This window comes from Strix aluco, chromosome 17, assembly GCF_031877795.1.
Source record: "Strix aluco isolate bStrAlu1 chromosome 17, bStrAlu1.hap1, whole genome shotgun sequence".
Lineage (NCBI taxonomy): Eukaryota > Metazoa > Chordata > Aves > Strigiformes > Strigidae > Strix > Strix aluco.
Window position 1 is genome coordinate 784,572 of NC_133947.1, and position 9,055 is coordinate 793,626.

Below are 9,055 nucleotides of genomic sequence, written 5' to 3' on the forward strand. Positions count from 1 at the left end.
CTGGATTAGACTCTGGGCCTTTTTTGCCTTCTTTTTAACAGTATAAAATCACTGGAAACAGCAAAATTTCCTTTTGAAATGGTAAACTAATCAAGAAGCAGAAGGAGAGCAAAGACAAAGCATTTACCTTTCATCAGTGTTTGTCCTTTTCTCTCTTCCCTGCATGGGAATTTGGGGCAGTTGGTCCAAGCTCACAAAATTCCCACGGGCCAGCTGCGCGCAGACCAAACCGCCCCCACCAGCCAGGCTGTCTGGGTCCAGCACCAGGAAAGTGTCCCCTGTGCTGAGCAATTACCTGGCCCAAACCACAGCCCTGATCTGGGTGAAACTCTGGTGTGCGTGAGGAAGGGCGGGAGGGTCAGGGCAGAACCTTTGTCAGGGATTGCCGTGGTGAGTGGCTTGTGGCCATGGCACGGGGAGGGCACGTGGGCATGACCCAGGGCTTCTGCCTCTGGGTCCGCTGCCAGCAGCATCATTGGCATGGCTAACCATCATCAATGGCTAACCATCATCAATGGCTAACCATCATCAATGGCTAACCATCAGCATGGCTAACCATCATCAGTGGCTAACCATCAGCATGGCCACCCATGGGCACAGCTAACCCTGGGCTGGACAGAAACACTGAAGTCTGACAAGGCTGAAATGTGATGCAGAAGAAGTAGAGAGTTTTCTTAGTTGGGTTGTTCCATTTTCAGGTCTGTTCTCTGTGTATCGACTCGTCTTCCTCCCTTCCCTCCTCGGGGCGCAGTGGTGGGAATCGCCCATGGGGTCACCTGGGCAGATGCCGGAGCTGAGGTTTCGGGCAGCAGGTGAGCTTGCAGTGGCAGCCCCGTGCTCCCCCGTTGCCTCCCGCTACCAGGCAGCAGGGTCAGCCCTGGTGGGCTCGCCACACCCAGCCCAGGCATCCGCACTGTCACTGGCACGGCCGGCAGCAGAGCTCTGAGCCAGGCCCTGGCCAACAAACCATCCTTACCCCACGGCACTGCCGGCCCCACGGTGCTGCTGGCCCCGCGGCTACGGGATGCTCCCGGGATCGATGCCTGTGGCTGGGGGAGAGGGGCCCAGGTCAGTGCACTCCAGCCCCTGGCCCCCTGGCCCCCCTGAGCCCCCACAGCCCCAACCACGGCGCCGGGCTCTGCAGTGCCCAAAGCACCGGCGGCCTGAGAGCCCCCGTTTATGGGCAGAGATGATTTAGTGCCCTGAGGAATACGCCTCTGGGGAAGCTGGGACGGCTTCCAACTCTTCCTTCCCTCCTCTATATATTAACTTTGCATGCATATGAGGCTGGAAGCTCTTCCAATCACCTCTGCAAATATTAATTAATCCTCACAGCATCCTGAGGACCATTATTCACTCCTATTAAGTAAATATTATTAAATCCTTTTATGAGAGGTGAAGTGACTTTTCCAGGGCTGTGCAGGGCATAAGTACGAGCGCACAGACTTTGTCTTGCCACCGCATGCCCAGAGCTGCTGCTCAGGGGCAAACCTGCCCGTGCCTGTGCTGGGGGGTGTCTCCAGGGACCAGGGACCCCGACTGCCCCACAGCACCGTGAGGGGTGCAAGTGCTTTGTGGGACCACCCTGCGATGCGTCAGCAGCCTGTGGGTTTGGCTGCCCCCCCGGGGCCGCGGGGACCCGCTCCCCACTCTTGGCCCATTCTGGCTCACAGGTGTCAGCACGGATGGATCCCCATCACAGCATCGGGCTGGACTTACTCTGAAGCAGCCAATCGATGAAAACGCTTGGGAACGGGGAATTCTGCAAAAAAAAAGGAGGCGTTAAAGCTTGTGAGTGCGAGGCTGCGGCAGGCAGGAGGGTGGGCAGCGTGCGGGGACAGGGCTGGGACACGGCCGTACCTGCAAATCCAGCTCCACAAACTGCCCGGACGTCACCGGCAAGTTGGAGAGGGCAGAGTAGACTTTGCCCAGGAGCCCGAAGGAGATGACACCTGGGCAGGGGGAGAAGCCGTCAGGGCTGGGCAGATCCAGCTGCTGCCTGGGGGCCTGTCTGAGCGCAGCAGCGGGCAGGGGCTGGGGGAGCCCAGTGAAGGAAAAACCCCCCCGTCCTTCCCACGGGGCTCAAACCTCCCAGGGGCCAAAGGTCCCATGAAAGCCGCTGTCCTGGGGGTATCTGGTGCATGTCTCATTGCACAAGAAATGTCTGGGGTAAATGGGGACCACGCCGCTTGCAACGAAGCAGCAACTGTGTCTGTGTGGGGAAACCCCCCCCCCAGCTCTGAGGGGCTGCAAACCAGGGGGTCCTGGCAGAGCCGCCTCTCTTGGCAGCAGCTTGGGTCTGGCCCCAGTTAGAAAAACAACCGTGAGAACAGCAGGATCGTGACGCTTTCATGATGTCAGGCAGCGGGGGGGTGAGCCAGGACTGTGCCACCCACAGCAGCTTTGCTGGCGGGAGCGGAGCTGTTCCTGCTCCCTGCAGAGCAACTCCCGCTCCCACGGCTCCGGCTCTCCTGAGGACACCCGCTGCCTGGGGAGAGGGCTAGACACACAGAACTCAAGTGTCACTCTAAAAATTGATATAGAAAAGAAAATTTAATGACTTACGGTTGAGGAATTGTAGTTTAATATTGATGATGCTGACCCAAATATTCACTAATGGGCAAAGCTGCAACGGTAACAAGTGGCACAACCTTGGTGAGAATATCATGGGGGTAGCAAGGTGTGTCCCCAACATCGCTGGGGTTTCAGAGACTTTAAATCAAGATGGAACAATCAGCTCCTAGAGCATAGTTTCCTCCATGGAAAAAGAGCAATATAAATTGTTCAGCCCTCCTCTCAGAACGGCACAGGTTCTATTTAACAGAATAAAAGATTTTCTAACAAGCACCTTTCCTCTAAGTGAGGCTGTCGCTTCTGCTTACCGCACCGTCTCGGCACCAGAAGGCCTTTCAGAAAGCAATTGGTGACAAATTATCCCGTAACGTTGCATGATGGAATTTGAATTACTTCTAACAAATAAATTCTGACTGTAAGACAGATCAAGGAAGTTTGCAGAATTCACTTATGGGATGTGGGCCTGTGTCTGTGCATGCACATAAATACACGTATGGATGTGTAAATCTGCTGGACAATTATGGCAAGAGCACTAATTTTGATTGAAGTGCAGCTTCTTACAACAAAGGATTTCCAGGCACTCACCAGTGCAGGTACGAGAGTCTGAAGAGAAGAGTTCAGCAAATTGCTCACCAGATTGGTGAGTAAGCTGGAAAGGGAAAAAAAAAAAAAAAGACAAAAATTACCAGGGAAGTTGTCAAAACCCAGGGCTCAGCATCGAGACAAATCTGAACTCCTCTGCTGGTCTGCGGCACCGCGAGCACCGAAGAGGAGCACCCGTTGGCTTCTCTTATCTCTGGTTAAAAGATGCCGCGAGCCCACAGCTCCCCCAGGCTTTAGCAGGAATTACAGATACTCAGGGCTTTGTTATCTGGTTCTTAAAATCTGTTTGCTAAACTGCAAATCTGTGTCTAGATTTGGGACTGAAATTTCGCCCCACTGCAAACTTGTGAAGAGCTGACCCACGGCTCGTCCTGCCCGTTAGTGTCACTGCTTCCTCGTGCACAGGCCAATGTCCCATCCCCTTGCAGGTTTCTCAAAAAAAATTTGCTTTTCTATGAGGAAATCCCGTGGTTTCCTCATGGCTGGATAACAGAGCTGCCATTTATTCTGCACATTGCCCCTGAGATTTTTGCTGAATTCACCTTCTCTGTGAAGCGCTGGGTGGTCTCAAGTTTGGAAACTGGAGCCTGGCTGGGCAGGTCGGGGCTGAGGGAGGGCGAAACCTGCCTCCAGCAGCCCTACGCCGAGGGCCACGGTCGAGTCCCAGCTCAGCACAGGAAGGTCGGGCTCGGCTCCCGCGAGTGGTGGATCTGTCCTTGCAGATCACTGCGGGGCCTCTGTGAGAGCAGCAGCTCGGTGCGTGGCACAAGCCCGGGGACGGTGACCGCTCCCACACTCACCCCTTCCGCAGGTTGACAGTGAAGCCACCGAGCAGGTTTCTGCAATCCTTAATCACTAACTTGAGGTCACCAGGGGTGTCTTGGGTCAGTGCGATGTGGGATGTGATGTTTGTTTCTACCGAGGATCCGCTCAGAAAGTGAAAAATCCTGAAAAATAAGGAAGTGGCTTGGAGGGTTATGGAGTAAACCAAAGCAGCATGGAAGTGGGGGATCTGTGGCTGAGCTGCAAGCTTGGACTCAGCTGGGACAATGTTTTAGTCTCAGGGCTTCCATTAGGCTCCTGGTCCTCTTAGCAGATCATTGAAGTCCCAGTGTACAAACAGGCATAGAGAGTTTTCCAGGACAGTTCTGACTTCAGGGGAAGAAGGACAAGTCGAGATGAAGGATCATGGAGCCTTCTGGGTGTGTTGCTTCCAACACCTTGTCCACAGGAGGGTCACTGCCTCTGCCAGCCACCACAGACTGAGATCAAGTCTTTGGAGCGAGGGCAGCTGGAAATGTGCCCAGGGAGAGGCAGCAGCACAGTGCAGAGCTTTCCTCACCAGCCCCTCGCTCCACATTTGGGGATATTTCTCCAGCACCCAGGAACATCCTGTCCTCCCCAGCACCCTCAGAGGCACATGGCCTCTCTCTGCTGTCTCGCTCACCAGCCCTGCTCACCCTGGCAAGCGGAACACCAGCTTCGAGTACAGGTTTAGCACAATCTCACTCCCGCGAAGGACCTTCCACGACACTCGGATGTTCTCGAGGTTCAGCGCCTTCAACCTGGGGGTTGACACCAAAGCAAACCCGCCTTGAGATAGCAGGATCATCAGGAGCAGATCCTAGAGTCCCATCTCTCCCTCCTGTTCATCGTTTGACCTGCTACCGATGTGGATATTCCGAGTTAAAAGTGAAGATGGGGAAGGGCCAACCCCTGCTCCAAGAAAAGCCAACTTCAAAGCACGGTCAGGTTGCCCAGGGCTGTGTCCTCCTGAGTGTTGACCATCTCCAAGAGCAGAGATGTCCCCACCTCCTGAGGTGCCCACTGCATTGTCACATCACTCCCATGGGGAAGATTTTTCCCATCTCTGACTGGAATTCCCCTGTCGCAGCTCCTCACGTGAGTTGTGAGCCCAGGACTGGTGGTTTGTATAACAGGGAGGATCTGGACACCTGGAGCAGCCCTTTAGGGGAGCCCATCCTCTGGACGTTATTTGTTACCCTACAGTGAACACCACCGCTGTGCTTCTGCTCTGACTTACCAGGCAAAGCGTGTTGATGTGTGAGGGACTCCTTCACCCAGCAGTCCTCCACCTAGCAGTCCTCCTTCACCCAGCAGTCCTCCACCCAGAAGACCATCAAGACCAAGTAGACTTCCATTGCCTAGGAGACCTCCTTTTCCAAGCAGCCCTGTGCCAAGCAGACCTTTCTCTCCAAGAAGGCTTTTATTGCCAAGGAGTCCATTGCCAAGGAGACCACTGCCAAGGCCTTCCCCACCAAGGAGGTCATTGCCAAGGCCTTTTCCACCAAGGAGACCATTGCCGAGGCCTTTTCCACCAAGAAGACCATTGCCAAGGCCTTCCCCACCAAGGAGACTATTGCCGAGGCCTTTTCCACCAAGAAGACCATTGCCAAGGCCTTCCCCACCAAGGAGACCATTGCCGAGGCCTTTTCCACCAAGAAGACCATTGCCAAGGCCTTCCCCACCAAGGAGATCATTGCTGAGGCCTTTTTCACCAAGGAGACCATTGCTGAGGCCTTTTTCACCAAGGACACCATTGCCGAGGCCTTCCCCACCAAGAATGCCTGTGCCGAGCAGACCACTGCTGCGAGGTTGTCCTCCTGCAACAGGCAGACCTCCATTACTGCTCTGGCTTTCACTGCCCAGAAGCCCTCCTCTCCCAAGCACACCCATGCCAAGCGGACCCTTCTCACCTAGGAGGCCTGTGCCAAGGACCCCAGATCTGCTGGATTTATTTCCTGCATCAAGAGGACTTTCACTTTCTTTTCCACTCGGACTTCCACTGCCAAGGAGGCCGGTACCAAGTAGCCCACCTTCACCAAGAAGGCTTGTGTCAAGCAATCCACCTTTTCCGCTGATGAGACCTTCACTGCCGAGAAGACCAGTACCAAGCAGACCTGCACCAAGCAAGTCCCAGTTACTAATCAGACTTCCACTGTTGCAAAGGTTTCATTGACAAGAAAGGTTGGTTCAGCTACATTAGGTTGACCTGCTTGTGAGGTCTCACGGGGAGCCCTGAGCACCCTTGCGCAAATAAGGGTTCCCCGTGGAGCTGAGCCTGCCAGGAGTCAGGTCCCTGATGAGCAGAAGGACCCTCCATGAGCCTGAGGTGGCACAGGACACACCAGGACCGAGGTAGGACACCTGTGCCATGACACTCCCCTGGGAAACACGGAAAACCTCTGAGCTCACCGTCTTTGGGTTGCACTGGGCTCAGCCCAAGGACACTGCGCAGGTTGAGGAGACCCTGGGAGGGGGGCAGGAGGCCCCCAAGAAGGACGAGACACCAGAAGGGCAACATCTCCTGACCCAGCACCTGTGGAGAGACCCACATCAGCCCAAGCACCAGTCCCACCACATCAGAATCAGCAGCCAGGGCACTGGTCTGACTCTCCATCCTTCATGTGCTCCAGCCTGGGTCCCCCCGGACATGCAGCCCCCAGGCACCATCCCCCCAGCCCCGGGGGACCAGCCCAGACCCTCAGCACCCTTTTCCCACCCAGAAAGGCCAAACAGCTTCTGATTATCAGGGAGTAACAGAACCACGGTGACGAGCCACTCCAGGGTCATTGCTGTCCCCATGCCTGGCTGGGCCACCCCGCTGCAGAGCTGGGTGCCTGACATCGTCAGGAAGCTTGGAGGGAGAAATTGCCATTTTAAAGAGGGCAAGAGGGATGGAGATGAGGCGTGAGGACCTTGTACTGAGAGAGACGGATGGCTTCCAACTGCTCCAAAACGGCCCTGAAAGAAGAACGCTCAAAGGGGCACAGCTGGATAAAAAATGGTGTGTGTCAAAGTCGTGTCCTTCTCCCTGTTATGAAAAACACCTTGCGTTATTAAAGCTCAAAGCACAGCCAGAATCAGACTCACTTTTCCGTGGGCAGGTTGTTTGTTTTTCTCATCTTGTTCCATTCAGGCTATGAAAAGAACTCATTTTCCCTGTATTTGATCTGCCTCTAGTCAAAAGAAAACACCTTCAAGGAGCTCATGTTCCCATATGAGCTGGACTTCTTGGGGTTGCAACCAACGCTGTGAAGTGTTTGTTTATGCACAGAAAGGTGTTTGCAAAGAAATGAAAAGAGGAGCCCGCTGAAGCGCTGCCATATGTCCCAGTTTAAGGGAGCAGCTGCCTGCACAGCCCAGTCCCGGGCTGGACACCCCGGCTTGTGTCTTCTGAGAAAAACAACGTGCAGGCTGCGGATTGCAGAGGTTCAGCACTGAGAAATAACATTATTTAGGTCAGGCTGAACAACTTCTTTATCTGTTCCAGATACTTTAAAAAAATCCCTCTATGACAGTTCTTGGCACAATTAAATTAGACTTTAATTCACTAGACTGTCTTTTACATTTTCCCTTTGATCAGCATGTAATGATGCACAGCTCCTGTAGCTGTGATTATTGAACAGGAGAGAAAGATAGAGGCTTGAGCAGCTTCTATTGAAAATCGTGTCAAATAAAATCAGTGGGATTTGTTGGAGGGTCTCTGCAAGACGTGCGTAGCATTGTAAAAGGATACCAAAATGGTTGGCAGGTTTTTTAGAAGAGCTCTTTGAGAGAATACGTGACAAAGTAGACAACTCTCTCTGCAGTTGTTAACAATATCTATCAGGTTGCTGCCTCCTTGGTCACACGCGTTTAAGTGAGCTGAACAGCTTGCACATGCAAAATGCATGTATGGCTTTGCAGATAAACACTTATTTTATACCAGCTGAGATGAGACCAGATAAGCTGAAAATTGTTCTGAATTCTGGTCACCAAGATCATGAAAAAAACCCCTAGTCCTTTCTGCTAGCTTAGTCATTCTAACAAACTTAACAACAACAAAAATAAACGTGGAATGTGACAAGCAAGAGCTTCACCAGCTTTAAAAATTAATTTTCATAAATGATTAAATGCTGCTACAGAAATCAAAGGAAAACATCATTAAAATTCTTGCTTTCAAAGCGAGTTACCCTTTGCTGTAGGTCGCCCATGGGAGCGGAGCTCTGTGGCCGCGGTCCCGTGATGGCGCTTACCTGGAGCCCCTCGCCGCTGCGGTGCCGCTCAGCCCCCGGTGCCAGCAGCTCTTATACAGCCCTCGGCGGGCACGAGGCACGGCCGGGCAGGGCTGAGGCAGGGATCGTTCCTCTTTCACTGGCTGTCGAGTGTGAACCCTGCACCGGCCTGACCCCGAACGCCACACGTAACAGCGCTGGACCGTGCCCAGCAGCGCCGGAGCAGCCCGGCGACTCACCCCTTCCCTGGGGATGGGTGCGGTGCCCATCGGCTCTCCTGCCACCCCGCTCCCCAGGGCTTGTCCCTTCTTGTCTCCTCTGACTTGCTCCCGCACACCTGGGGCAGCCAGGTCTGAGGGTCCAGCACAGCAGCCCCCCGGTGCTGGGGCAGGGGCTCGTGTCCTGCTCTGGCTCCTGTCCCACCCAGCCCAGCACCACGCAGCTGCTTGCACGTGGCCCAGCGTGGCTGGCCATGGCCACGGCACCGGTGGCTGCTGCTGCTGCTCAGTGTCTCTCTCACTTTGCTCCCCCAAAGTGGCTCAGAGCGGAGCAGGAGGGTGCTGGCACCCGACAGCCCCCGGCTGCAAATCCTCCGCGCACCCCTGCAAGCCCCAGACCCCCCGCGAGGGCCATCCCCAGGTCTGTGCGTGCCGCGGGGGCCTGGCGTGGCCACGGCCGTGGTGCCGATGGTGCCGTGTCTGCCAGGCGGCCGCAGCAGCAGCCGTGTCCAGCTCAGGGCAGCCCTTGTGCTGAGGCAGAGAGATGGAAACCTGTCATCCCTCGCTTGCCTCCCTCTCCTCTCTGCATCTCTGAATTTCCATGGGACACGCAGATCCCAGACCATCCCCTGGTTCCTACGA